Source organism: Neoarius graeffei, chromosome 14 (assembly GCF_027579695.1).
Source record: "Neoarius graeffei isolate fNeoGra1 chromosome 14, fNeoGra1.pri, whole genome shotgun sequence".
Lineage (NCBI taxonomy): Eukaryota > Metazoa > Chordata > Actinopteri > Siluriformes > Ariidae > Neoarius > Neoarius graeffei.
In genome coordinates, this window is record NC_083582.1 from 12,509,499 (window position 1) to 12,517,340 (window position 7,842).

The following is a 7,842-nucleotide window of genomic DNA, read 5'->3' on the forward strand; positions in this document are numbered from 1 at the left end:
AGTCCCATTCTACAGCAAACAAGCAGTTAACAGTGTGAAAGACGTTAAGTGTAAACGCACAAATTAAAGTAACAAAGAGTGAAGTGTTGAGAACATCGTCCAAGTAAATTCTTGTTTGAGTACTGCTTACTGATCAGGGATAGGTTTCCCCAATAACGTTGCCCTTTAGGGCTAAAGAGCGAGTTGAGAGACTCTCTGAGGCTACATCCACACGACAACGGCAACGAGATTTTTTTTTTTAAATATCGCGTCCACATGGGCAACGGATCACTAAACTTTCAGGTACATATGGCAACGCAACGCTTGCTGAAAACGATGCAATACACATGCCACACCTCTAGGTGCGCTGTAAGACGGTCCCGTCGGAGACACCAGAACAATTGAAGAAGGGGTTTACGCATGCGCATAAACCCCTTCTTCTGTAGCATCAGCCACATAAAGTTTTGATTATTAATCAGTAGCGTAAAATAGTATCTATTGTCTAATACACTTATTTATATTTCATATTAAAACGGCTATGTAAATTAATACATAGAAAGCCTGGCCAGGCGCTGAACGTTCTTCTGCCTTCACTTTAAGAGAAATTCAGGGCGAGCATGAGCCTAGCTTCTTCCGTGTCACTCACCCTGTCACTGTCTCACACACACACACACACACACACACACACACACACACACACACACACACACACCTTCTGCTCGTTTTTTGAATGGAGACGCTGAAAGAAGAATGAATGGGGGTGGATGGAGAGAGAGAGGAATGAATGGGGATAGATGGAAGCTGCCAACATTCTGATATCCTCCAGAATTCTTTAATGGTCTGGAATAAATTGAATGCTACACGTTGATGGATTACTTTGTTCTTCTACACCCTTTTTGAGGAATGTATTGTCGGACTTAAACCAACATCTGAAGAGGTGAGATCGCTCCTTTTTTTCCCTTTTTTTCCTTTTTATTTGTTGACAACTCGCATCGAGTTCATTACACTTCTACCCGGCGTGAAGCACTCACAGTCATGTGGTTGTGACGTCATCATAAACAAATCCGTTCTACTCATCCAGATGACTTCGCAACGGCGCCGTTGCCAGATTTTTCCACTCTGGAACCCGTTCTCAAAAGATTTCATTTTGGGGCACCCAAAACGCTGGTGCCGTGTGGACGCCAGGCCGAAATGATAAACAATTTTATCAGATTCACCTAAATCCGTTGCCGTGTGGACAGGGCCTGAAGCAACGAACGTTGTCTCTGTAGGTGGTTTTTCCAAACTCACTTGTAAGAAGGAGCCTTAAGAGCAACATTGCGAAGAGCTTCTTTGCAATGCGCATCCCCGATATAGGCATTAGTAGCTGCTAAATCCAGTCGATGAGGTCACATGGTGTTCATTTTTTACTAAAAAACAATGGAAATATAAAGTGTTTAAAATAGGTTAATATATAGTATCTTAATTAAGCATTACATATATAATATGGTAATTAATAATTGAAACTATTTTACATGTTTGGGCACTATTTTTTATTCCAAGTGTCTTTTTAATTAAATTGTGGGTGCAATTGGTCTTAAGTGATCAGTCTCATTAAATCAGTCTCATTAATAATACCATTAATTTTGGTGTTTAATAATAGATTACCAAACAGCTAAATTATGGTATATTCCAAATTATTATGATCACTACCGATGCAGCAATAATGTATTACTTACCGTATTACATAGACACTACAGCCAATAGCATTCATATACACTTGGGTGAAGGCAATTTGGAGTTCTTTGAGATTGTGTGACTTCAAGGATACAGCAGCAACAAAAAACAGACAAGCACAGCTTAACAGAATAAATGAATTTATTATAACAACGATACTAAATGAGTAATAGCAGTTGAATACATTCAATATGGTCATCAGTGATATATATATATATATATATATATATATATATATATATATATATATATATATATATATATATATATATATATCAGTGGCGGCTGGAAGTCTTTCAAACAGGGGAGGCTGGTCGGTTATGATATTTCCGGATTTTAAAAGAAAAAACACATCAATTTTGCCCATACTCTTGCCTCTGATCTGGCTGATTGTTGGCAGGGTCACAAACTGTGAAATAACAGGTTCTTTTGGCCCATTAGCCTACTGTCCAATATACATGATGGTGGTGTTGAGGGGGGGTATATTTTAACATTTTATATGTTAAAATTGTGGCATGTTGTTTAAAAATTGACCTCAGCTGTGTTTTTGTTTAAAAATGTTTTCCAAATTGTAGCTGTGTTTAATTCATATCCAGAAAAACATATATTCCAATATAATATACTCAGCATAAACATTTTAAATAGATTCTATATTTTTGGTCCATCCATGACATATTACTAAAGTAGCCTATTTACTGTTGTTGATGTGGGTCACTTGCTGTTAGCCAATTCACTTTCTTGTACCAGGAGAGCTGAAAGGAACAAGTATTATTCCCTACCTTTTTCACCAAGTCAATTTGAGGCGTTGGTCTACCCTGCTCTTTAATTTTAATTTTTTCCTTGAAAGGAAGACTGGCAAATGGCTTCGCCAAAATTAAATCAGCAATGCTTGGCATCTGTGCACAGCTTTCTTGCTAGCTGACTAGCCCCCTCAAGTTCAACTTCAGTCACTCAAACGAAATTTCTGGAACTAAGATAGCAAACTTGACAACACTATATTTACACTTTATTTACAATGAAAATATATACAAACTAAAAAAGCTGGTAGAAACCGTATGTAATGAATGAAATCGAAATGTAAGCCGATCTCTTACAATACAGCACACCACTTGTGAATCTGCATGGGACTGAACTGATGTTGCCAGATACTGCTGACGTTATCTAGCCCAAAATATGTTCAAAACCCGCCAAAATGCACTTAAAACCGCCCAATCTGGCAACACTGTACCGCTGCCTGTCTATAGTTGAAACCATAGACGTCGCCAGACCCATTTTAGGGTAGCTCCAGCCACCCTATCTTATGGCAAAGCCACCCTATATTTTTTTTGCCCTTTTTTAAATTATTTTTATTTTTTTCCCCCCCCAAAAAAAGCAAAGGCAGTAAAGCACTGAACATGAGCCATCAAGAACGCAAGTTAATCTGAACAACAGTTTCTGCTTGCTTATTTATTGTTTAATGCAATATTATTAATATCATTATGATTCCTCCTCATTGGCTCTGTGTCAAGCGTCACGTCGAGTGGTAGGCTAGTAGGACTTAAAAAACTACGCGGGCATTCTGCAGCAGGCGCGGTGCGGGCTTCCATTGAGTTGGGTTTGCAGAGAGTCAGAATTCTATGCTTTCATTTGCAGACACACACGGTGAGATTGTAATTTGATGTCAGTGGTTCGCATTTGCTTAACTTTACCTAGGCTATATTGAGCAATGGGTAGTGAGGAAAGATGATATTGTAGCTTTTCTCTTTCAACTGTAAATCTGGCACGTTAGCATGGTGAACAAACTTACTAAGCTGTGTGGGTTGTAGCCTACTAGCATTAGTTTTGGCATGGGAAAAGATCATCTGTCTGTCTATCCTTTGGCTAGATGGATATACGAAGATTTTTTAAGAAAGGGAGTCTGGTGAAGTTGCTTCAGCAAGCAATTAAATGATGAAAGCAATTTTAAAATAGAATAGAAATGGTGGGAAGTGTGTCCCCAAGGTGTGATGCTCTTGAAATAATGAATTGATTGACAGCCTTAGTAGGTGCTCTGAAAAATGTTCGGCGCGCGCTGCGCGCGCACAATACCTTTTCTCCTCTGGGTGCTAAGCTACCCCTGTCTCTCAAACCTAGTGACGTCCCTGGTTGAAACGAGCTGTCAATCAAAGAAAATATCCGGCCGCTTTCACCAATCACCAGTCTCCTCGCGGAAACTGCCATGTCCCTCCCATGTGAGGCTCGGAGTCTGGTGGGCGGGCGTTTTCGCAGTATTTGTCCAATAACTGTCTTGCATTTTGATATTGAAAAGCGCATAGCTCCCAAATGCCATTGAAGTCCACTGAGGCTGGGAGTCCATGAGACTCCATGGGCGGGCATTTTCGCAGTATTTGTCCAATAATCGTCTTGCATTTTGAGATTGACAAGCACATAGCTCCCAATCCACTGAGGCTGGGCTGCATCGCGCTGTCACGAGGGGGAAAAACTCACGCACACATTAGGCGAACTGGGGAAAGTTATAATGGAATGGTTTCGCACTGTAGTGGGTTGAGCACATATATTTCTATGATTCTGGATCTGAAATAGCAATGTTATAAGGTCGGCTATAACATAAGCCTAGCGCAATTCATCCTACACGATGTTTGTCATTTTTAGAGGAGGCTGGGCCTCCCTCATTGTCTTAGAGCAATCGCCCGTGATATATATATATATATATATATATATATATATATATATATATATATATATACAAGCATAAACGGTGAGGTAGTACTGTGTGTGGGGGGGGCTGTAAAGTTTGGAATGTTATCTGAGGTGTTGGGGGGAAGGGAGAATCACCTTGTGGTCTCTTGAGACAAAGGAATATGTCGTGGTTGCTAAGCCCACTAACTTATAACATTACCAAATCCACTGAAATCTTGATGAGGTCAAAGTGTGTAATAATGAAATTAAAGGGTGTTAGAAAGAATAGAGAAGAGCATGCAACAACCTATCTATTAAAACCAATGGAGAGAACAATGTAGAACAATAATGATCAACTAGACACTCTAAGTATCTACAGTGTGCACAATTAAACAGTTTCTGAGTTTAAATTCACACTACTTCATAAAGCTAATTCCTAAGACTAGTTTGCCCAAATGCCAGTCTTACTTCCAGTATTTTGCTCCTATGTAGGGATGCAAAGATGTCCCGAAGTTTCGCGGGGTGGGTCGCTCCTGTGGAGGCACAGAGAATTCCTTGATCTGAACTTCGTCGTTCGTGAGGAAAAGTCTCTGATCAAACAATGTGCACAGTGATTAAGTCAGAAGGAATCCGGTCACTTCTAACTTTTAATTAACTGCTTGGGCTGCAGTAGTAACGTTACTTATAATAAACAAATAAACCGGTTGTAACTCAATTGAGTGAGACGGCGCAACTTAGGTACTTTTACTGTGGCCAGTGGTATATACGAAAGCGTGCTGAGTCTTTTTTTTCTTGCAAGGCAGACGTCTTGATTTTGGATGTTCTGTGAGTGGGTGTCTCTTTATGTCTGTATGACGCGACGTTCCACGATGAGAGAGGCAGTGTTGAGTGTGACGAGGTCACTTATAGAGTCGGTCACGTGACGTGACGTAGGTCATCGTGGAAGTTAGTTGATGGAATTTGTAGTTCTAGACGGGACTGTGGCTGTCCCTACAAAATGAACAAATGTTCACATGAAAGAATGAGCAAATAAGTGAAATAATTAAGTAAAGGTGTTCCCCGTGCCCGCTCATTTCACTGTTACATGCATGCAGTCAGGATTATTTCAACTGTTATCCAGAATGCCAATTTGGTAATGTTTGGAGAGAAAGAAAGTTTTTGATCTTATATATATATATATATATATATATATATATATATATATATATATATATATATATATATAAGAGGAGGTTACACACACACACACACAATATTAGAGGTGCAGAAATGTGTCTCATTTATGACACTAAATGAGAATCACTTGCCTAATTGAGTTAAATTTGATTAAAATGTGGTGATAATGTGACATTACGATATCCATACATAACTCCATACCATATTGAAATATATTCCTAATGTTTTTCGTATATTTAATAATTACATTTAATATATTAAATAATATTATAAGTATTAAATAAGTATATTTAATAATTAGCTTGATATACTTGCAATGTACAAGAAAAATAATTGAACCCCGGCAGCAGATTCAACACCAGTTTCCTCCGTTAGCTGTGAGAGTCCCTCCGAGGCGCATGCACAGTCTGTCTATTCGGCTGTGAGGAGATGCTCTTGGTTTTGAAAGAGTGGTCCGGGTCCCTCATAAATTCAGAGCAAACTAATGGACTACTTGGGCTACAGTCTTGTTTGGGAAAACCATGTTAGCTTGACGATGGATCTTAGGAGGTAATTAAAGACACTCTTGGCCTTAAGAGTCTTTCGGGAAACCCACCCCAGAGGAAGTACAGAGAAGCTGCCAATATTTAGGTTTAAAAACAAGCACTACTTGAACATAAATTTTGCCCTCCTTTTTTCTGGCTTGCAAATTTCTCAATGACTTTCTGGTTAAAGTCAGTCATCTCAGTAACCAGTCTCTTTTCTATTGATAGCATGGTCAATGCATTCAGCCTCTCCTGCTTCTAACTGTTCAGCACTGCTAAGCCTGCCAAAGAAACTTAGCTTCAAACAGTTGTCAGGATGACTGTGGCTATTTTCATGCCATTTGCACTTTTCAGAAAGGTGTTTAAGGTCCAATAGAGGATGTGCAGTCACGTGACCCGGACGTGTGTACTCCGCCCACTCCGCCACATTGGATGGCATCAGGATAGTTTACCTTGCGTGAGTGTAATGGATCCAGGCAGTAATCCCCAAGAAAATTCAGAAAATACCCCATCTACATCGCGCGATAACTTGTCTAAGTTTGTTCAGCATCTTGAAGGTGACGTGAAGCAGCGTTACGTGGAAAAGTGTTCCAGGTTGGGGATTGCAGATCCGTACAACTTGCCGCAATCCTTGTTCAGGGAAAATCAGGAGCTGCGGTGCCGGCGATTTGCCCGATCACGACATTTACAATTTTCTCGTTAATCGTGTTACACTGGCAAAGCCCTCAAAGCTTACAAGAGCCTGGAAGCTTATAAATATTTTGTTGCGGGATGGGTATCCCAACTACACCTCTGGAAGATACCGAAGAAGAATGTCTACTTGATAACTTCACGGGTAAGTGGCATTAAGACGTTTATCATAAAGAGACTATGCAGGACGTTTTATCTTAAGAATGTTCGAAATTTAAACTCAGTTCCAGATAATGACAGGGTTGTAAATATGTATGTTTTTGTCTGAAAAACAGTAAATCAAAAAGCTGCGCACATTTGCGCAGCTTCCGCGAAAATGTGGGCAGCTTTCTGATTTACTGTTTTCTTCTCATACTTCCTATTTTTCATGGACTGTAACGGCATTTGCTTATTTAGTAATTTTAACACAGAATTTACTCTGATGAAATTATTCAGACACTCCAACGCCCCCCCTAAAAAAAAAAAATCGGGTCTGCGCGATTCAGCCATGAAAAAGGCGCATCCGCCATTTGCATCCCTGTTTAAACTCATAGGTTAACCGACTTTAACCGGCTAATGAGGCTCGGTGGTCGGTCAAGATTTTTTTTAGTTTTTGCCATCCCTACTATGGATTGGCCTTTCAAAGGCATATATGAGCCAAAAAGATAAAACATTGTCATAGACTAGGCCAGGGTAGTAGGGCTAGGCATAGCCATTTTAAACATTAGAGACTGTCTAGTTTCTAAGTATGCAGCTATCATTCAATCCGAAAATCAACTTAACTAGGAGTATTGAATTAGAAGATTACACCTACCTGATATGAAGTGTTCACTACAAATTCGGCTGGTAGAGCTGGGGTACCAGTTTTCTCTTCGCACAGCGGACACCCATTTTGTCCGTCTCTCCTCGTCTGCGGGGAATCTATAAAATGACAGGCCCTCCTTTTGGCCCTGTCTATTGGTACAACCAAATGCTGAACAAGATATAACCATTCTCAAAAGATCTACTCCCACACACTTGATAATTAGAACGGGTTTGTCTAAAGCCCTATTTGCACGGGATAAGTATTACCTGTGGACCTCTGGTAATTCGGAATAATTACAGAGAATGTCTGAGTTCT